This window comes from Monodelphis domestica, chromosome 5, assembly GCF_027887165.1.
Source record: "Monodelphis domestica isolate mMonDom1 chromosome 5, mMonDom1.pri, whole genome shotgun sequence".
Classification (NCBI taxonomy): domain Eukaryota; kingdom Metazoa; phylum Chordata; class Mammalia; order Didelphimorphia; family Didelphidae; genus Monodelphis; species Monodelphis domestica.
Window position 1 is genome coordinate 18,285,062 of NC_077231.1, and position 23,658 is coordinate 18,308,719.

The 23,658-nt window shown below is 37.2% G+C and overlaps 1 protein-coding gene across 2 annotated transcripts in view; it reads left to right on the plus strand.

The window, feature by feature from the left end:
• The window catches only part of PPM1H (protein phosphatase, Mg2+/Mn2+ dependent 1H), a 345,181-nt gene that overhangs the window by 130,418 nt on the left and 191,105 nt on the right, over positions 1-23,658 (plus strand). The gene's annotated exons all lie outside the window — the stretch shown is intronic.

Here is a 23,658-nt window from a genome sequence, read left to right on the forward strand (position 1 = left end):
TGATAGTACTGCAAAAATTAATTTATGCTTTTAATGCTTTAACAATCAAATTGCCAAGAGAATTACTTTGTGGTGTTTGATAAAATGATAGCAAAATTATAAACATCAAATAGGAATTGAATTGAATTAAGAGATATGAGACTATACCCCCAACCCATTTCTTTGTAGAGGTCCATAGTCCACATTGCACTTATTTTGAGATTTCCCCCCAATGTATCAATTGGTTATGCTTTTTTCCCCCCTCTCTCTCAAATTACTTTTATAAGAGAAGGTTCTCTGGGAGGGAAAGATAAAGGAATATTTGGGATAACTATAACTACATAAGAAAACAGAAGATATCAAGAAAACTTTATTTAAAAATAAATTAATTCGAATAATGAAGCTTAAAAAAAGAGGGAGAGAAAATTCAGATAATGAAGCTTTTAAAAAAGAGAAAGAGGAAAAAAGCCCAGTGGCTCAAGACAAGAAGCCCATAGACTATTTATGAGGAGTTGATGCCCCAGGAAATTTATGTGACTGAAAAAGAATGTAGCTCAGCTCTGTTTGGTATGTGAAGCCTTTTACAACCTGATTTCCATCTGCCTATTTTGATTTATTCCATATATTTTACTCTCAGGTATTCTACAATCTAGCTTTGCTGTGTTCTCATATGTGGCATTCCATATCCTATTGTTGTGCCCTTTGGACAGGCTTTCCTCCAGGCTTTGAAGGTCCTCTCTTTACCTTTACCTGTTAGAATCTTTAGTCTACTTCAGAGCTCAGCTCAAAGGCCCCTCTTACACGAGAACTTCCCTGAGACTAGCTAGTGATCTGCTCTTCCGCCCAAATTACTTGGTGTGTATTTTGTTCCTCCTTATGTGTATTTGTGTTGTTCCCGCAGATAGCATACAAATTCTTTGAGGAAAGTCCTTCTTTTGTCCCAGCACCAAGAACAACTTCTGGCATCTCTAGTAGGATGGATTGAGCTCCATGTTAAGGTTTTATTGGTAGGGACTCAGCCTTTGAGGAGTCTCAGCTTTGGGGATGAGTGGGAAAGAGCCCCCAGATCCTGCAATGTCAATCTAGCAAGAAAGAGCCATGAAACTGTGTGTTTTCCATCTCATGGCCTTGACTGTTTACTTCTGGTGTATTGCTTCTTTTCCTCCTTGGCTACTTTTAGATCTTTTTTTTTTTTAACCTTTGTCTTCTGTCTCAGAATCAATAGTAAGTGTTGGTAGGAGTAAGGTAAGGAGTAAGAGCAGTCCTGACTCCAAGCCTATTCACTGTACCAGACCTGTGTCTCCTCTGACTAGTACCAGACCTGTTCTCATAGAAGTAGACCATGGTAAGGAGTAAGAGCAGTAAGGGCTAGGCAATTAGGACTAAGTGATTTGCTGGGGGTGGGGGAACTGGGGGGGTTGGGGGGGTGTCACACAGCTAGGAAGTGCCTGAGGCCATATTTGAAGCTAAGAGCACCCATCTCTAAACCTGGTTCTTAATCCACTGAGCTGTAGCCTCCTCTACCTTTTTTTTTTTTAACCTTATCTTCTGGCTTAGAATCAATCTTGTGTATTGAAAGAGGTGAAAGAAAACTATCTCTTTGATCTTTTAAAAACTTTATTAAAAGGAAAAAATGTCCACCAGAGTTCCCTAGCTGAAATTAACTAACCCTCTCCCCCACACAACATGTTCTGAATCTCCTCAGATTCAAAATTCCCTCCGAGTTGCGGGATTGGCCCTTATATAGACCAATCCTGCGCCCGGAAGTAGGGGAGTGTGGCCCCTCCCTAGCATGGGATTGGTCCAATTCAAGACCAATCCCACACCAGGAAGTAGGGAGCATGGTCCCTCCCCAGCACAGGATTGGTCCATTCAAGACCAATCCCATACCAGGAAATAGAAAGGAGAGATCCCTGGGGCATGCTAGGAATCCTAGTTCCCTGGGCCCCAATATTTTAAAATAATCCAGGGTATTTGTTCCAAGGCAGAAGAGCAGAAAAGGCTAGGCTACTGGGATTAAGTTTTGATTTCATTAACTTCCCACTGAAATTAAGCGTTTCTGTTATTTCAAGACATTCTTCTGAGAAGAGAGTCTTTGAAAGTAAAAAAAAAAAAGGTTAAGGACTTTTTCTATAGAGTAAATGTACAACAGAAAAATTGTGCCTGCTCTGGTTGAACCAAGTGACTGCTGGGGTCCCCTTCAACACCCATCTTGTCTGATTTGTTATGAGAAAGGTAAGAGATCTCCAGAAATGCTGAAGAAGCACTTAGAAAAGGGACAGAGTATGATGAGCCCAACTTCCTTTCTAGTGATGTTATTATTTTTCATTTTTCATTTGGAAGAGTTTGATTTGAGACTTTATAAGTGTATAGAGTTCCCAGCAATAAAATCACTTCTACCAGTGCAATTCAGCGATTACTCTGAAGTTTATAGACTTGCAGAGTGTCTTTGGCATTGAGTATTCAATGACTCAATCAAGACCCCAGAAGCAGTATTTGAACCCAGTTGCCCCTGACTCTAAGCTTATTCACTGTACCAGTTCTGTGTCTCCTCTGACTAGTACCAGACTTGGTCTCCTAGAAGTAGACCATAGATATTGGTGGTAGGAGGAAGCGCTTTATGGAACACTGCTCCTTCCAAATCAGTCCACTCTCAAAAAAAGATTATGGAAGGAGGCTCTATATAATTGTGGATTTGCACGCTAGGGAGGGCAAATTGATCTCCTATTTTTTTTTTACCCCTAATTTGAAATGTCATTTTGAAAATGATTCAGTGGATAGAGAGCCAGACAGAAAGATGGGAGGTCCTGGGTTCAAATGTGACATCAGATACTTCCTAGCTGTGTGACCCTAGGCAAGTCACTTTATACCCATTGCCTAGACCTTACCATTCTCTCCCTTAGAATCAATATTGATTCTAATACAGAAGTTAAGGGTTTAAAAAAGAAAAAAAGTCATTCAACCTGGAACTAGTGATTCATTTTTTTACTGAGTAATAGCAGAGTAATGGGGTTTGTTTATTTGTTTTACACTATCCATTCCTCCTTTGGACTCAATGATTTTGTGTCCCTTTGCTAGGGAAATAGTAAAGTTTTGTAGCTATTTATAACTGTAGGATAAATATTAAACCAAGGTTAGCCAATGTTTCACTAAACAGCTTTTTCCAGGTGGACCTAAAGTTTGTAGGAAGCAGAATGGGAAAAGAACTGGTAAGAGAGTCAGGAGACTTTGGCTCCAAGCCAGACTCAGTCAGAATATGACCTTAGGAAAATCACTTTGCTTACAGACATCAACTTCCTCCTTTCTAAAATTAGGGACTTGGATTCGATCTGAAGTTCTTAACCTTCTTTGTGTCCTGCACCCTCATCTGTCTGATGAAGCTTATGGGCCCCTTCTAAAATTTTTAACTGCAATCAACAAAATAGAAATAGAAAGGGAACCAGTGATTTTTCAAAATAGAGTAATCATAATGTTTTTTAAAAACCAACTTCACAGACCCTAAATTGAGAATCCTTAGATCAGACAGATTCTCCAGGCTCTTTCCATTGCTCTTATCAAGTGACTGATTAGCCTTTATCTTGTGCTAACTTGTATGTGACTAAGGCCCCATAAATTTTCCATTTTTTCTTTTATTCAACTGGGATGATGACATCTGCTGTACCTCTCTCATAGGGTAGCTCCAAGAAACAAATATGATAATAGATTTGTGGCACAAGCCAAAGGTAACAGAATTTTTTTTCTTTTTCAGTAGATCATAAAATGGAGAAGCTGCCTCTTCCTTGTAATTGCTATAAAGAGAGAGAGAGAGACTGGCCCATTGCCAGTCAATGGTGGAATCTTTGTCCTTCTTCTCCCTCCCTCCCCCCTCCTTCCACTCTCTACCACTGGGTTAAGTTCCTCTTAAAGAGTTTTGGAGTGGGGTGGTATTTTTTTCCCACTTCCTCTCTTAGACAACATTATGGCTGACTTGTGTGTTAGAGTTTTATATTTACATATTATATATATTTATATATTTAACCTACATAATGTCACCCCACCATGCCATTCCAAAAAGCCAAAGGTTTTGAGGAAGGTAAGGATGGAAGGAGCTGGTGGATAGAAGTCACTAGAAAATGTCTCTAAAAATGATCTTACTGCCTCGTCCAGGAGTATACCAAAGATGTCAAAAATGATGCTGTGTAGGAGCTGGATTCTTTAGGGTAGATGAAAAGTGGGCATGTTGTAAACAATAGGGAAGCAGTTGGCAGATGGGGAAATACTGAAGAAAAGGAGAAGAATAGAAGGGCTAAGGGGCAATCTGGTGGTAAAGAAGAGTTGGAATGGGATGACTCCTGCATCTAGGGACATGTACTCATGATCTCATGGGTAAAGCAATTATTTTAGCACTAGGATTTACTATACAATACTGGGCAAGATATTGGAATAGTTGTTGAGAAAATAATAAAAGGGGTTTTAAAAGTATTGTTTTTTGAAGCTCGTTGGAATGTCTCAAAAGGTGGCTAGGCAGAAATTGTTTGAAACTAGGGAGTCTTTCCGAATCTACAAGTAAGTTATTACTTACTGAATATATTTGACTGGGTGACTAGTTTAGGCCTTGGGAAGAATTAGCCACACTTACTATACTAGAGACAATAAGGTTGCTATTCACATTTTTACACTGGTGGGTATATAGTTTAGGAGCAAAAGCCCTACCTTTGGAGCCAAAACCACCTCTCATTACATATATCTATCTTAGTTCTCTAGTATTTAGGGGTGTAAAGTTGGGCAAATTACTTGGTTTCTTGGACCTGCCTGAATAAAATGAAGAGGTCAGGGTAGATGGTTTCTGAACATCTCCAAATTTAACATTCTTTGATTCTCCTTTCATCTTATTTTTCAAAGCTTCTTGGGGAATTGAGCAGCCCTGGGCACTGAGCCCATTTCTTCCCTAATAAGGGGCTCCTCTACTCTCAAGCTATGCACAGAGTCTAGATTATGTTCGATTCTTTTCTTATATCCTTTGACTTATTAAAAAAAAAGACTTCTACCTTGGAGGGAAATTATATGTAGCTTAGATTTTGGCTTATGTAGGGTCTCCCAAAAAGGGGGAAGTAGAAAGGTACTCAAAGTACCACAAGTATGGAACAGGTATTTATTTCCCACACCAAAACAAAATTCTGAATGACACACAGGTTACATAAAACTTAAAAAAGGTTTCAGTAACTTCACTTAAAATGACATCCCTTACATGTATGACCCAGACTGAATTGCTTATCAGGTCCAGCAGTGGGAAGGAAAGGAGGGAGGGAGACAATTTAGATTACATAACTTCAGAAAACTTGTTGAAATTTATTACATCATGTAATTGGAAGGGAAGGAAGGAAGGAAGGAAGGAAGGAAGGAAGGAAGGAAGGAAGGAAGGAAGGAAGGAAGGAAGGAAGGAAGGAAGAGAGGAAGGAAGAGAGGGAAAGGGAGAAGAGAGAAGTTATCCTTGGGGCAGCAAGCTCAGTGGATAGAGAGTCAGACCCAGAAAAAGGAGGTTCTGGGTTCAAATATGGCCTCAGACACTTCCTCGCTGTGTGACCCTGGGCAAATCATTTAACCCCAATTACCCAACCCTTACTTACCACTTTTCTGCCCTGGAACTGGTACTGATCCATTCTAAGACAGAAGGTATGAATTAAAAAACCAAACAAATTAGTTATCCTCTCATGGGAGTTTGATATGTAAGCTTTATGAAACAGTTTTCAGAATTGCTGAATAAACATTATTATAGCCCAGCTTGATTCTGTACTGTCCAAACAACTTCCACTCTCTGTCTTCTGACAAAATGCCCCATCCTCAAGCCCACCTTGTTTTTTTTCTCTTGCTTCTAATCACTAGTAACCAAAAAAAAAAAAATTTCAAGACCTCAAATCCTCTTCAGCTCACAAAGACTTGTCCAAGCCTTGTCATGTCCATCCTGGGATAGGTACTGACTCACCCAAGCAACAATTCCAACTACCTTTCACTCAAAACCATTCAAAACTCTTTTTTGCCCAGTTGCCAATAGTGAGGTTGCCTTCCCATTTTAAAGCATTGAGTCACACCTGGTCTTAAGGTGCCTGTCCTTTCTAGAGCTCAAGACCTCTTCTTCTTGTTCCCACAAACATGTGGAATAATGAAGAGATGGACCTGGGTATACTCATGATAAGGAGCAAGATTTGCCAAGGAAGCTAAAGTGTTTTTTTTTTAATACAGGGACTCTAGAAAGGTAAGAAAAGAAGGGAAGAGCATGGGCCACTTCTGATCTGAGGAAGGAAGAAACTTTAAAATTGGAGCATTATTGAACACATTATATTAGAGACAAGGATGTTAGAAAACCCTTTTCTTATCGCCTTGTCATTCATAGAGGAATCTTATTTCAGGAAATGCTCATTATGGCAGGTCTAAATGGGTTCTTGCTCTTTGTTGCCCTTTTAAGCTGTTAGATTTAGTGGTGAGAAATAGTTGGGGTCGGAGGTTGTGACTAGAGTGGTGTATAAACACATTCCAAATCTCTTTCCTTGGGATTGTCCTTATGTTCTTTAGCTTAGTCAAAATACATCAAAGTGTTTGGAGCCTGAAAAATCTGTTAGTTCAGTATCTAATTACAATAACAGGAGATGGCTGTGTCAGCATCCTGGCCAAGTTCATCAGCAGGGGACACAAAAGCTGATTATCTTTCTCAGTAGAGACTTGAGAAGCACTATGGGAATTTAAGTCAGCTAGAATCAAATGGGAATGGGGTTGGGGAAGGGGGAAGTTAGAGGAAATGGGAGGGGCATAAATATTTGAGACCATTTCAAAGCTATTTTTACCCTTGACTTGCCTCGATTAAATAATTTTGTACCTTTGCCCCTCTTTCCGTTAAAAAACACCAACATCAACTTTAAGCAATCCTTTTAGCAAAGAAACATTATTTGGGGGACACTTTAACATTGCCCCCTTTTCTATCCCAAGTTCTATAATCCAAATTCTCAGTACTCCCTCGAAGACCCTTCATTAATCTACTAATTGAATAGCAAAGATTTCAGTTATATGATGAACCAGTAGAACCTCATCCCCAGGCAATAATATCTTCAAGTTTACTATTAAATAAACATTTGTGGGAATGAGCGTACTAGGAAAAAACGTTTTCTCTTCTACTTCATGGATTTTTTCAGGCAGGAAAGGAATGCTTTCTTTTAAGCATGATATCTCCTGACTTCAGGGAATCCAAAACCATTGCCAGTAATCTTAAAAATCATGACTTCCACCAGTAGGAGTTGACAAGGTTCAAGTCCATGGTTGAGGTCAGCCAGAGAGTTATCTACTTTTAATCCCAGCAGAGACCGGTGCCCTCTGAGCAAAACTTTTAAAGTATTGAATCTGGTGGGCAGCTAGGTGGCCTGAGAGCCAGGCCCAGAGATGAGATTTTCTGGGTTCAAATCTGGTCTCAAACACTTTCTAGTTGTGTGACCTTGGGCAAGTCACTTGACCCCCCATTGGCTAGCCCTTACCACTCTTCTGCCTTGGAACCAATACACAGTATTGATTCTAATATAGAAAGCAAGAGCTTCTTGTGTGTGTGTGTGTATGTGTATAAATATATGTGTATATAAAACATATGCACACATGTGTATTAATATGTGTGTATGTGTGTATATATGTTTATGGTCTGATGTTGTGTACCTATGATCTCAAATAAAGCTTTGTTACCAGATACCTCCCCCTCCTTTTTCCTTTGCAAAGTTGGGGGGGGGTGTCCGTTTGTGGAATGTGGTATATCCCAATTTTATTCTGTGTATTAATTTTGCTGTTTTGTTTTGTTTTTGTTTTTTCTTTTAAAAAAACATTCTAAAGGATGTCTATGGGGAAATCAAAGTGATAGAAAACCAAAATGTCAATAAAATCTCTTAAGTAAAATTAAAATATAACTAAAGCTTCATTACCAAGATTTTGGGTTCAACCTGTGGGACCATGCAATAGTCACCAAGTTTAGTCCAAAAGCATTTATTACTTACTCTTTTCCAGGCACTGAATTAAGGGCTAAGTATAGAAATACAAAGCAAAAGGTCAGTCTCTGACCTCAATGGGCTCATCTTCTCATGGTAGGACACAACTTGTAAAAGAGAATTGGGAGGGGGGAATGAAGGTACCCTTCATGGGGCCAGGGAGAGTCTGGAGTGCAGCCTGCAGAGGAATGAAAACAAGGCTGGCTTGGACCTCCTCCTTCAAATGGAGATTCTGGGAAGAACCAACCAATCAAAGGGGAAAGGCCGCAGGGCAGAGGGTCCTTCCAGTCTGAAAACCAGAGGTGAAGTAAGTTTCCAGTGTGAAGAGGTTTCTGGGGCATGGTAGAAAAAGTCTGGAAAGAAATGAGGAAGAGAAATAGGGATGTAATAGAAATTTTCTTGACCTCAATTTCACTCAGGGCTTGTTTAGCTAGGAAGAACCCAGAAAGAAAAGTAGTTGGAAACTTTTGGAAGTAGATAAGATGTAGGGAAAAAAGCATGTTTGATGACCCCTTCCCTTATTCATTCTTGGATCAAATTAGATTAATTCATTTATTTTATTCTTATTTCCTTTTAATTTCTTCACTATCTCCTAGTTAGGGCAGCTCGATTATACAGTGGATAGCTTTCTTTACTTCCTGAGTTCAAATCTAGCTTCAGACATTTCCTAGCTAGGTGACACTGGGCAAGTCTTTTAATTGTTTGCCCTCAGTTTCCTCATCTGTAATATGAGCTAAAGAAAGAAATGGCAAACAATTCCAGTATCTTTGCCAAGACAAACTCAGATGGCGTCATGAAGAGTCAGACATGGTTGAAACAACTGAACTACAACAATCTTCTTATATCTGCAGATTTGAATGGACTTGCCAGTCTAGGCTAAACCAAGTCAAATTTTTAAAAGGAAATTGGTGGGTGGGTGGGTGGGGCAGCTGAGGGACTCAATGGATTGAGAGCCAGGCCCAGAGATGGGAGGTCCTGGGCTCAAATCTGGCCGCAGACACTTCCTAGTTGTGTGACCCTGGGCAAGTCACTTAACCCCCATTGCCTATCCCTTACCACTCTTCTGCCTTGGAGCAAATACACAGTATTGATTCCAAGACAGATGGTAAGGGTTAAAAAAAAAAGAAATTGGAAAGAAAGGAAATGAGAATTGATTCCAGGAGATTTGACATTGCTCTGAAAGTATATATGAAAAAAAAAAGAGAGAAAGTCTTCTCTTAAAAAAAAACCCAACAACAAAAGCAATAGTTTTTCAAACTCTCAAACTAGGCTGTTGGTGAGTTTGGAAACCACTGAGCCAGAGAAATCTTTTCTCCTCTCTGCCCAGCATCCTGCCAGTTCAGCAAACTCAGTAATTGAACTGTTGTGTAAATACTGCAGTCCTGCTCTGTCCTTGGGGGAGGGCAACATGGAAGGATTTCAAATATTAATTATTCTCTTTGGGTTGTCTGACTGCAAGAGTGTTGGAATGTCTTGCCTGTGCTTCATGGTCTGTGCCCATAGACCTACTGGATAATTGCTTTAGAAAGACTCCCTTAATGAGAATATGAAAATGAAAAATAATGAATTGTTAACTCCGAGGGAATTTGCTCAATTCCTTCAATTTAGCATAAAAATTTAACACACTCAGAAACTAGTTTATAATTTATGTTCACATGGGAATTGGTTGGTCTGAGTACCAAAGTCTTTGAATAGAAAGAATCATTGTTAGCATTTGTGCAGCTGTTTACAAAATATGAAACTAATATCCTGTGATCCATGGTCAGATAGCACATTGGTTTTAGAAAATTACTAAGGAGAATCTTGAGAAAAAGAGAAATGATTCTGTCAAAAAGGAAAGGGGCAATTAGAAGTTTTGTGCAGTTCTCAAACATAATCTACTCAATTTCTCTTTCAGTCATGGGTGCCCCAATTCATTGCCCATCTTTTAGTGTCTGTTTAAGATAGAAGTTGTTCACCTGTGAATTTTTTAAGGTGTTTTGATAAAGGAGGCAACTAGGTGGTTTAATGGATTGAGAGCCAGACCTAGAGGTGGGAGGTCCCAGTTTCAAATCAAATCTGGTTTTAGATACTTCCTAGCTATGTGATCCGGGGCAAGTCATTTAGCCCCCCATTGCCTAGTCCTTACCACTCTTCTGCCTTGGAACCAATACACACTTTTGATTTTAAGACAGAAAGTAAGAGTTAAAAGTAATCAATTTCCTTTATAATCCTATGTAATTTTTTTGTGTGCTTAAAAACATGAGTCCAAGAAAGCTTTCTCCATACTATCAAAATCATTCATGACACAAAGAGTTAATTCTCTTGTTCTCAGATAGTACAGCTATATTGGCTAATGTAAAAATAATGTCAATGAATTGATTATTGATCATAAACTGATTTAGATACTCTGCTTGCTGTGCTTACAAAGTATCTTCAGTTTATATAAGTGAAGTGAAGCTCATAAGTGAATTTCTCTTCAGGGCAAGGTGCAAAGATGCCAAGGGGATTCTTGTTATATAAAAATAAACTATTTTTTGAGATTATAAGGATAAAAAAAAAGGATTCCTAACTCCAAAGGATTCTAACTCCACCTAAATAAAACTCCCTGGTTCTGCAAAGAACCACTTCTCCTGTTTCCATAGGCTACACTGATCCTTCCTGATCTGACTAACCCAAATTTTCACTGTTCTACAATAAACTAAACACTATTATCCTTATACAAAGTATATAACTCATCTTTGTCTCCAAATTATAAAAATAACAAAGGCTAGCTGACTGAGCCTCAGCAAAAATCAAGTTAGGACTCAGCCTTAACAGACTTAGAGTCCAAACCAAAGACCATGTCTTTCTTTGGTCTTCTCAGATATAAAAACAATTTATGTAACATCAATAGTCACTAGTGTTTCCCAAGTTGAAAAATGAAAAACACTTAGCTACTTCAGGTTTTTCCCTCCTTTCCTTCTATCTCAGACAGTAAGGAGAGAGAGAAAAGATGTCACCTCTTCCCAGCACTCTAAGAGTATAACTGCTACCCTCTCAGAATAACTGCCACACCCCTCAGAGTAATTTCCACTCCCAGAGACCAACTGTCACAGAAAAACCGTTAAAACCTCCCACACACACTGTCAACATTTGAAACTGACACTGTCTTAGATCTGCTTCAAACTCCAACTCTTTCTCAAGCCAGCTTCTTCACTTATCTCTATACTAATATAACAAGACTTAATTTCTAATATCATCCTTATAATATTCCCCGCTTTGAGCATATGGGAGAGATGAAAAAATCTCTCCCATATGCTCACTATTCTATGTAATTATAAAGCTATACTCAACCTTATTATTTTTATATTTCCCCCCAAAATAGTCTTACTCTCATGCTTATCTTATTCTATTCTTATTGCTACACCTTATCTATGCTAACCTGCACTAGGGATGTAAATCAAAGAAAAGAAAATTTCAATGAGAACAAATAATCAATGAAAACATACTTTTACAAATACAAGTGTAAAACTTATAATTACAGAATTTCAAATGCAAACTTAAAAAACTTTGGAAACAAAATGCAGTTACAAAAACCCAATTTAACTTATATTTTACAAAAAACTAAAGTCTATCTAAAATAATAACCATGCAAAACCCATTCAAACTGCATCTTGCAAATCCTATTTGAATAATTCTGTGCTTATCTCTAAACTAATATCAGACTTCATTTCTAATATCATCCTTATACTAATAAACAATACAACTTCCTTACATTCTTGAATTTTTAGATATAGAAATTTAACTTTTCTGATTGCCAGAGGACTATGATATGTGCAGATCCACACAATGGAAAAAAACAAACAAACAAACATGGTGGGTGTAAAGAGATTACTGCATATTTCCCAATATAAGTGAGAGGGGATAGGATTCTCTACTCATCTCCAAGTGAGTTGATATAGTCAAAATATACTCATAGTTGATAAAGTTTTTAGTCGTAACACCCTGTGGGCACTAGGGAGTTACAAATACCTTTCTAATTGAGTCATAAGGGCAACATGATTAGCTGAGCAGAAAATGGGTGACACTTTTTGAAGACCATTAAAAAAGACCAAGTTGGTAGTTCTGCTAGGAATTTCAAGCCAGTCTAGAGAAGAGCGATATTCTATTCCCCCCAATATTGACCATAGTTTGCCCAGGGGAAGACAGCTCATCTAGCAGTTTAAGAGTTTGCTAGTTTGAGACAGTCATAGACATAGTTGTCAGAGTAGTGACACCAAATGCAGACTGACGTGGACCCAGAAGAGTCCAGAAAAGTAGCCACTCAAGAGAGGAAGTATAGACAGGACCCCTTCCCACCTTGATCTTATTGGGAAAGTCCCCACCATTTCTCTCTTATAAATTATACTAGCTCTTAGTTTTAGACACTGCTTACCATAATGTTCCAAAGTGAGATTTTTTTCTCCTAGATTTTGTTTTTCTAAATTGTCATTCTTTTGCTGTCTTGCTTCTATTATCTTTTCTTCTATATCATGGGCCAAATTCTGAGATTAGAATGGAATGGAGGGGACTTGGTAGAGGAGCAGGTACTATTCATTTCTCTCACTAAACAAGGGAAAACAGCATTATTTCTACAGCAGCTTCTCCACCAAGACAAAGATGTCTTAGATCCAGCATTTGAAAGAATTGACTTGTACAGAACTTTGGGAGATGGGAGAGAGAGGGTAGGAGCTGGTCTAAGCAGATCTATTTGAAGGCTTCGAATTTTTAAAAATTCCCAAATGACTTGAGGCTTTTTCTTTAATGAAGGAGTGTTATACAATGGGGAAAGCATTGGATCTGACATCAAGAGACTTGGAATTAAATCTCTGCTATTCAGCTTACAACTGATGTGACATTTGAACAGATTATTTGACCTATGTAGGATTCTTGAGGGAATTAGACTAGCTGAGACCTTGAAGCTCCTTTCCCATTCTCTAAATCCATGCTATTAGGATTTCAGTTCTAGTAGTCTAGTGAACCCTAAGAGAGAGTATGGAAAAAATGAATCATGTGCCTTTTGTTGTAACAAAACAGCTGCTGAAATTTCTGGGTAAAAGTGGACAAAGGCACATTTGGACACCTTCCAAGGGACACACTGAAAATTTTAGATTTATCTTTTCTGGTGTAAAGATTTAATTTGTCATACTTGATTATAGATGTGCTCCTGAAAGTTGCTTATGAGTATAATTTTCATAAATTGTGTAGAAGATGAATTTTGTAAATTGTCAGATTTTTAATGTTCCAGAGAATACTATTTAAAAGAACCTAATAGTGAATCCTTATGCAATTTGAGTGATTAACATTTCTTCTCCTTTATTCCTACCTGTACCCCCAAATCCAAAATGACATGTTTGGGGAGTTCAGTATGTTGGGTTTCCCTAAAGGATTGTTCAATTTGATTGACTTGAGATGCCAACAAGATGGAAGTATAATAGTAGCCATTTTGAAAATGATTGTAAATTTGATAACCAGAAGCATATGCCCTTATGCTTAGAGATTTCAAATCCAGCAGGTTCTAATTGTGCCATTCTTAGCTCTAGCCAGCTTGAATATCTGCCTCAACCTTTATGGTTGAAAAGAAATAGAAGAGGGAATTTACTTTATGGTAATTTATACAGAAGTGGTTTTGGCCAACAAAAATCTAAATACATTCAGGGACTCCTAAGCTTTGGGGAGTCTTTGTTATGTTAACTTTCTTTTCAGAGCTGTATATGGAGCTCCTTGTGTTATAAAGAATCTAAGAAACTCCCTTCTTTTAGTCTTAATTCAGGGTGTTTCCTCCAGAAAAAATATCAAACCAGTGTAACCCTAACCTTTTACTACTATGCCTAATGTGGTTGGTAACTTTTGGAATGGACCTTTTTCGTGTTGTGAATCTTTTGGGAACATGGTGATCCCTGTGGGCCCCTTTTGGATTATGTTTTTAATAATTATACATTATAAATTACATAGAAACATATATATATAAATGATAAATTAAATTCAGTTCATAGCATTTCCCCCCAAAATCCTGTATTTTGTTATAGTTATAGACATATACACAGATATATATATATATATATATATATATATGTTGTTGTTGTTTTAATTTACAGAACCCAGGTAACAAATTCCTGTTCTGGGATTTGGATGGGAAAAGATAGAGGGTGACATTGGTGTCCTAGATCTGAGGCTCTGCTTTCCCTTTATAATCATGTTCAAATTAAGCAGATGGAGATCACAGCTCCCAGCTGGGCTTTCAGGCTCCCTCTGCCACCCTTTACATAGTAAAGTGCATTGGCCCCAATACCAGCTGGTTCAAAGGACAAAGAAAAGGCAGATTGTCTGCCTCAGCAGGGACTCCGCAATGGGCAACACTGGACTATGAGGAAGGAAGACAAGGTCCTGCAGCTTTGGAGGAGGCTGTAAGGCATCAAATGGCTGAACATTGAGAAGAGGGAGGCTGTTAGCTCTTGACAGATTAAGAAAAAAAGATAAATGCTTAAGTTTATGGACCATTATATTTTTGGGGTTTAAACCCAGTCATATAAGGCATGCAGCCCAGCAGGGCAAGTGTACATAGTGTCAGATATTATTAATGTTCACTTTGACCCTTGACTGCTATTTGATGTCTTCCTGTCATACTTTCTCTGCGGTCCATGTTGGAGGTGCTGTGTGCCACTAAAAAGAAATTTCACCAGTAAAATGAGAGAAGAATATGCCCTGGCCCTCAGCTGACCTTGTGATTTCAACAAGGTGAATCTTTGGCATGTTGCTAGTAGGAAACAGCACTGAGTTCGGAGCCATAGAACCTTCCTTCAAATCCTGACTCTGCCACTTTGTAGGATCTCAGATCCATCTTCTAACCTGTCTGTGTCTTAAGTTTCCCCATGTGTAAAAAAAGAGGGTCGGGCTGAATTACATCTAAGGTTCCTTTTGGCTACAAATCTCTAATCATTCAACAGTGCAGATGGCAGCTCATCCTTGCCAGCCTGTTTTTGCATCTACCCGACATGAAGGGAGCCCTTTTCACTTTCTTTTGATGTTGCAATGGGCCGTCCATTGGTTACCCATTGCTTTGTCCACATGTCCAGCCCTTCTCTTTTTCTTTAATGTTATTCTGGGATATGTTATCGCAATGTTTACACATCTACTGTGTGCTCCTTCACATTGACCTCTGGTTGTTGCTAGTTTTTCGATTCCTTGGAGATTGTCCTATTGGAAGACTCTCAGCCATACAACAGGAAAGATTTGGGATCATTAAAGGGAAAGATATCAAGAAATGTTCCAAATTCCTGAGGGCAATTTTTTAAACCCTTATCTTCTGACTTAGAATGGATACTGAGTATTGGGAGGGCTAGGCAGTAGCAGTCAAGTGACTTGACCAGAGTCACATAGCTAGGAAGTGTCTACTTAGTTGATGCCAAGGGCAATTTTCAGCCCACTCAAGTCTAAATAATAATAATAATAACTATCATTTCTATAACCTTTTAAGGTTTGTAAAGTGAGCGACTTCGGGGACATAAATTTATATCACAAAAAAGGATCCACATTCCAATTGGGCATAATAATCATTCATGGTCCTGGAGCCCCAGAACTGGTGATAAAGTAGGTGTTCCTTTCTGCTTTATATAGATTATCTCTGGTGCTCCTTGACAGCCCTGTGAGGTAGATGCTGTTATTATCCCCATTTCATAGAGGAAAGTGAGGCTGAGAATCCAGGGTTACAGCCTTACTTAAGTGTCTAAGGGAGGGTTTAAACTGAGATATTCCTGACTCCTACTCTAGCACTTATTTACTGTTAGTGGGTGATAATAATGGGCATCTATCCCATTCCCTTGGCATTTTGGATCATTCTATATTGGATACACTCTAAACTGTGTAAGCCAGTTGGCATCTAAGGATTTTTTTCTCTTGTTCATGTCGATTTCTTGCTTTAATCAACCTATTTTAATTATCTTTCTCTCATCTTGTGATGTTTCATGACCTTGGCTTTAGGTAGTAACACTTCAGATACACATTTATATGATACCAACTTCAGAATACTTATTTTTAGTACTCTCTAAAAAGTTCCTCTCTAAGCAAGAAGAAAAGGGCCTATTGAACAAAACACATGGCTTTTTTTTCCCAGTTATTCTCATATCTGACCATTATTTCAACTGTAAAAATTTGCAAAGCACAGGGCAGCTAGTGCCAGGTCTGGAGTCTGGGGGATCTGGGTTCAAATTTGATCTCAGACACTTCATAGCAGTATGACTCTAGGCAAATTACCTCTCCCTGATTACCTAGCCTTTTCCTCTCTACTGAATTAGAACTGATGTTAGGCTAGAAGATTAGGGTTTAAACAAAGATATGCAAAATTTCCACAGTGTTATCTCATTAATTATTTATTTATTTAACCATTTATTTATTTGTTTGTTTGTTTTTCTTATCCAGTTACTTTATTCATTGTACATTTAGCATAGCCTTAATAAATGTAACTACCATGAAATCAGGGTCTGTTTTCTTTCATAGTTAAGTGCTTTAAATACAATAGGTACTTAATAAATATGCCTTATTGGGATGGGATTGGATTTTTTTCCCCATTGAATTAGTTTATTTAGTCAAATTTAGAACTTTATTCCTTAGTTACAATAATCACATTATTTCCATCCCTCCCCTCCACCCTCCTTATTTTCCAATTTTTTTGCCACCACAAAGAGACCAGCTATGAATATTTTTGTACATGTCTTTTTCCTTATTATCTCTTTGGGGTACAAACCCAGCAGTGCTTTGGCTGGATCAAAGGGCAGATAGTCTTTTAGTGCCCATTGGGCACAGTTCCAAATTGCCCTCCAGAATGGTTGGATCAATTCACAACTCTAACACCAATGCATTGATGTCCCAACTTTGCCATATCCCCTCCAGCATTCATTACGTTCCATAGCTGTCATGTTAGCCAATCTGCTACGTGTGAGGTGATACCTCAGAGTTGTTTTGATTTGCTTCTCTCTGATTATCAGAGATTTAGAATACTTTTTCATGTGCTTTTTAATAGTTTTGATTTCTTTAACTGAAAACTGCCAATTTATGTCCCTTGTCCATTTACCAATTGGAGAATGGCTTGATTTTTTGTATAATTAGTTTAGTTCATTACAAATTTGAGTAATTAAACTTTTGTCAAACATTTTTGTAATTAAGATTGTTTCCCATTTTGTTGCTTCCCTTATAATTTTGGATACATTAGTTTTGTTTGTACAAAAACTTTTTAATTTGATGTAATCAAAATTATTGATTTTACATTTTGTGATATTTTTCTAGCTCTTACTTGGTTTTAAAGTCTTTCCTTTCCCATAGATCTGACAAGCATACTATTCTGTGTTCACCTAATTTGCTTATAGTTTCCTTCTTTATATTTAAGTTATTCTCCCATTCTGAGTTTATCTTGGTGTAGGGTGTGAGATATTGATCAAAACCTAATAATCTCTCCCATACTGTCTTCCAATTTTCCCAGCAGTTTTTACCAAATAGTGGGTTTTGGGAAACTGCCCTGATGCTCTTGAACAAGGGGGCAAAACAGACATTGAAAGAGTTCATAGAACACCCTCTATACTAAATCCCCAAAAGATAACTCCCAGGAATGTAATTGCCAAATTCCAGAGCTTTCAAGCTAAGGAGAAAATCCTACAAGAAGCCAAAAAGAGACAATTCAGATACTAAGGAGCACCAATTAGGATCACACAAGACCTGGTAGCTTCCACACTAAAGGACCGCGAGGCCTAGAACATGATATACAGAAAGGCAAGAGAACTGGGTCTTCAACCGAGGATCACCTATCCATCAAAACTGACTATATACTTCCAGAGGAATGTCTGGGAATTCAATAAAATAGCTTTCCAAGTATTTGTATAGAACAGACCAGAACTAAGTGGAAAGTTCGATATCCAAACACAAAGAGCAAGAGAAACATGAAAAGGTAAATAAGAAAAAAAGGGAAAAGGAGAAAAATGTCTTTTCTTTGTATTCAAACTCTCTTCTTTAAGGGTTACAATTAGATCAAATTATATATATTAATATATGGGGAAAGTGTTATTTGTATCTCTCAAAAACTGTATTCATTATAATAGTAATTAGAAGAATCACTCATAGGAAAAGATTGGGGCATTAAGAGATATAAGATGTTATGCAAAAAAAAAAGGTGGGGAGTAATCGATGATGGTACCAAGAGATACTTTAAGAAATAAAATAAATAGAATAATCTTTTTCACAAAAAGATATAAATGAGAAGGGGAGGGAAAGAATACTCTTATAAGAAAGAGAGGAAGAGAGTGCTAATAGGTAATACTTAAACTTTACTCTCAGTGAAATCAACTCTGAAAGGGAAGAGCATCTAGATCCATTGGGATCTTGAATTCTATCTTATCCTACAGGGTAAGGGTAAGGCGGAGGGAGTAGAAAAAGGGAGGCAAGGAGAGGGGGGAGGTAACTTAACAGAACCTAAAAAAAAAAACCAAGAAGGGAACAAAAAGAGAGGGACCAGAAAGGGAAGCATAGCAAGGGAGGGGATTAGGGGGATTGATTAAAAGTAAACCACTGGTTTAAAAGGATATAGCAAAAGAAGAAAGCACAGAACTAGGAGAGGATATCAAAATGCTGGGAATTCACAAGTGACAATCATAACTTTGAACGTGAACAGGATGAACTCACCCATAAATTATAGACAAATAGGAGAGTGGATAAGAATCCAAAACCCTACCATATGTTGCCTCCAAGAAACACACATGAAGCAGGTAGATACTCACAAGGTCAGAATTAAAGATTGGAGCAAGGCCTATTGGGCAGAAAGAAGGCAGCAGTTGCAATCATGATATCTGACAAAGCCAAAATAAAAATAGACCTGATTAAAAGGGATAGGGAAGGTAAATACATCCTGATAAAAGGGAGTATAGACAATGAGGAAATATCACTAATCAACATGTATGCACCAAGTGGTATAGCATCCAAATTTCTAATGGAAAAACTAGTAGAAATGAAGGAGGAAATAGATAGTAAAACTATACTAGTGGGAGACCTGAACCTTCCATTATCAAATGTAGATGAATCAAATAAAAAAATAAGACAGAGGTAAAAGAAATGAAGAAATCTTAGAAAAATAAGAGATAATACATATATGGAGAAAAATAAATAGGGACAAAAAGGAATACATCTTCTTTTCAGCAGCACATGATACATTCACAAAGATTGACCATATGCTAGGTCATAAAAACTTGGCATACAAATTCATAAAAGCAGAAATATTAAATGCAACCTTTTCAGATCATAAGGCAATAAAAATATCTATCAAATAAAAAATTAATTGGAAATTGAACAATATGATTATCCAAAATCAGTTAGAGAACAAATCATAGAAACAATTAATAATTTCATTGAAGAAAATGACAATGATGAGACATCCTTTCAAAATCTATGGAATGCAGGCAAAGCAGTACTCGAGGGAAAATTTATATCCATGAGTTCATATATTAACAAATTAGGGGAGGGCAGAGGTCAATGATTTGGACATGCAAATCAAAAAACTTGAAAACAAACAAATTAAAAATCCCCAGAAGAAAACCAAATTAGAGATCCTAAAAATTAAGGGAAAAATTAATAAAATCGAGAGTGATAGAACTATTGAATTAATTAATAAGACTAGAAGCAGGTATTTTGAAAAAACAAACAAAATAGATAAAGTACTGCTCAATCTAATAAAAAAAAAGGAAAGAAGAAAATCGAATTAACAGTATCAGGGATGAAAAGGGAGAACTCACCTCCAATGAAGAGGAAATTAAGGCAATCATTAAAAATTATTTTCCCAGTTATATGGCAATAAATATGGCAATCTAGGTGATATGGATGAATACTTACAAAAATATAAACTGCCTAGACTAACAGAGGAAGAAATAGAATTTTTAAATAATTCCATATTAGGAAAAGAAATTGAACAGGCCATCAAAGAACTCCGTAAGAAAAAACTCCCAGGGCCTGATGGATTCACAAGTGAATCCTATCAAACATTCAAAGAACAGCTAATCCCGATACTATACAACTATTCAACATAATAAGCAAAGAGGGACCAAATTCCTTTCATGACACAAATATGGTGCTAATTCCAAAGGCAAGCAGGTCAAAAATCTTCTTAATGAACATAGATGCAAAAATCTTAAATCGGATACTAGCAGAAAGACTCCACCAAGTCATCACAAGGGTTATTCACTATGATCAGGTGGGATTTATACCAGGAATGAAAGGATGGTTCAATATCAGGAAAACCATCCACATAATTGACCATATTAACAAGCAAACCAACAAAAATCACATGATTATCTCAACAGATGCAGAAAAAGCCTTTGATAAAATGCAACATCCATTCCTATTGAAAACACTAGAAAGTAAAAGAATAAAGGGTCTTTCCTAAAAATAATAAACAGTATATATCTAAAACCATCAGTAAACATCATCTGCAATGGGAATAAACTAGATGCTTTCCCAATAAGATCAGGAGTGAAACAAGGATGCCCATTATCATTGCTATTATTTAACATTATACTAGAAACACTAGCAGTAGTAATTAGAGAAGAAAAAGAAATTGAAGGTATTAAAATTGACAATGAAGAGACCAAAATATCACTCTTTGTGGATGAAATGATGGTCTACTTAAAGAATCCTAGAGAATCAACTAAAAAGCTAGTCGAAATAATCAACAACTTTAGCAAAGTTGCAGCATACAAAATAATCCCACATAAGTAATCAGCATTTCTATTTATCTCCAACACATCTCAGCAGCAGAAATTAGAAAGAGACATTCCATTTAAAATCACCCTAGACAATATAAAATACTTAGGAATCTATCTGCTGAGACAAACACAGGAACTATATGAACACAACTACAAAACACTTTCTACACAACTAAAACTATATCTGAACAATTGGAAAAACATTAACTGTTCATGGATAGGACAAGCTAACATAATAAAAATGACCATCATACCCAAACTTGTCTATTTATTTAGTGCCATACTCATTGAAGTTCTAAAAAATATTTTACTGAATTAGGAAAAAACTTAACAAAGTTCATTTGGAAGAACAAAAGATCAAAGATATCCAGGGAAATAATGAAAAAAATACAAAGGAAAATGGCCTTGCAGTCCCAGATCTCAAACTATACTATAAAGCAGTGGTCATCAAAACAATTTGGTACTGGCTAAGAGACAGAAAAGAAGATCAGTGGAATAGACTTGGGGTAAGTGACTTTAGCAAGATAGTCTATGACAAGCCCAAAGATCCCAGCTTTTGGGACAAAAATCCATTATTTGATAAAAACTGCTGGGAAAATTGGAAGACATTATGGGAAAGATTTGGTTTGGATCAACGCCTCACACCCTACACCAAGATAAACTCAGAATGGGTGAATGACTTGAACATAAAGGAGTAAATTAGTTTAACACAGAAAAGTATACATGTTAGACCTTTGGGAAGGGGAAAATTTTTAAACCAAGCAAGACTTGGAAAGAGTCACGAAATGTAAAATCAATAATTTTGATTACTTTCAATTAAAAAGTTTTTGTACAAACAAAACCAGTGTAATCAGACTGAGAAGGTAAATAAACTGGGAAACAATCTTCACAAAAACCTCTTACAAAGATCTAATTACTCAAATTTACAAAGAGTTAAATCAATTGTACAAAAAAATCAAGCCATTCTCCAATTGATAATGGGCTAGGGACATGAATAGGCAGTTTTCAGTTAAAGAAATCAAAACTATTAATAAGGACATAAAAAAGTGTTCTAAATCTCTGATAATCAGAGAGATGCAAATCAAAACAACTCTGAGGTATCACCTCACACGTAGCAGATTGGCTAACATGACAGCTATGGAACGTAATGAATGCTGGAGGGGATGTGGCAAAGTAGGGACATTAATTCACTGCTGGTGGAGTTGTGAATTGATCCAACCATTTTGGAGGGCAATTTGGAACTATGCTCAAAGGGCACTAAAAGACTGCCTAATTTTTGACGCAGCCATAGCACTGCTGGGTTTGTACCCCAAAGAGATAATAAGGAAAAAGACATGCATAAAAATGTTCATAGCTGCACTCTTTGTGGTGGCAAAAAAAATTGGAAAATGAGGGGATGCCCTTCGATTGGGGAATGGCTGAACAAATTGTGGCATATGTTGGTGATGGAATACTATTGTGCTCAAAGTACAATAAAGTGGAGGAATTCCATGGGAACTGGAACAACCTCCAGGAAGTAATGCAGAGCAAATGGAGCAGAGCTAGGAGAACATTATACACAGAGGCTGATACACTGTGGTACAATCAAATGTAATGGACTTCTCCATTAGTGGCAATGCAGTGATCCTAAACAACTTGGAGAGATGTATGAGAAAGAACACTATCCACATTCAGAGGAAAAACTGTGGGAGTAGAAACACAGAAGAAAAATAACTGCTTGATCACATGGGCCGAGGGGGATAAGATTGGGATTGTAAACTCTGAATGAACATCCTATTGCAAATACCAACAATATGGATATGTATTCTGGTCAAGGACACATGGAATACCCAGTGGAATTGCACATCAGCTATGGGAGGGGAGGGGAGAGGTGAGGGGTGGGAGGAATAGAAAATGATTTTTGTAACCAGAGAATAATGTTCGAAATTTATCGAATTTTAAAAAATAAATTATAAAAAAAATAGTGGGTTTTGGTCCCAAACACTGGGGATCTTTGGGCTTATCTTTGGACTGTCTTGCTGAGGTCATTTACCCCAAGTCTATTCCACTGACCCTCCTTTCTGTCTCTTATCCATTACCAAATTGTTTTGATGAACACTGCTTTATAGTATAGTTTGAGATCTGGGACTGCAAGCCCTCCTTCCTTTGCATTTTTTTTTCATGATTTCCCTGGATATCCTTGATCTTTTGTTTTTCCAAATGAACTTTGTTATGTTTTTTTTTTCTAATTCAGTAAAAACATTTTTTGGAAGTTCAATGGGTATGGCACTAAATAAGTAAATTAATTTGGGTAGGATTGTCATTTTTATTATGTTAGCTCAACCCACCCATGAGCAACCAATGTTTTTCCAATTGCTTAGATCTGGTTTTAATTGTGTGGAGAGTTTTTGTAGTTGTGTTCACATAGTTCCTGTGTTTGTCTTAGCAGATAGATTCCTAAATATTCTATATTGTCCAGGGTGATTTTAAATGGAATATCTCTTTCTAATTCTTGCTGCTGAAATGGATTGGAGATATATAGAAATACTGATGACTTATGTGGGTTTATTTTGTATGCTGCAACTTTGCTAAAGTTGTTGATTATTTCGACTAGCTTTTTGGTTGATTCTTTAGGATTCTTTAAGTAGACCATCATATAATCCACAAAGAGTGATAGCTTGGTCTCCTCATTGCCAATTTTAATACCTTCAATTTCTTTTTCTTCTCTAATTACTACTGCTAGTGTTTCTAGTACAATGTTAAATAATAGCAGTGATGATGGGCATCCTTGTTTCACTCCTGATCTTATTGGGAAGGCTTCTTGTTTATCCCCATTGCAGATGATGTTTGCTGATGGTTTTAGATATATACTGTTTATCATTTTTAGGAAAGATCCTTCTATTCCTGTACTTTCTAGTGTTTTCAATAGGAACGGATGTTGTATTTTATCAAAGGCTTTTTCTGCATCA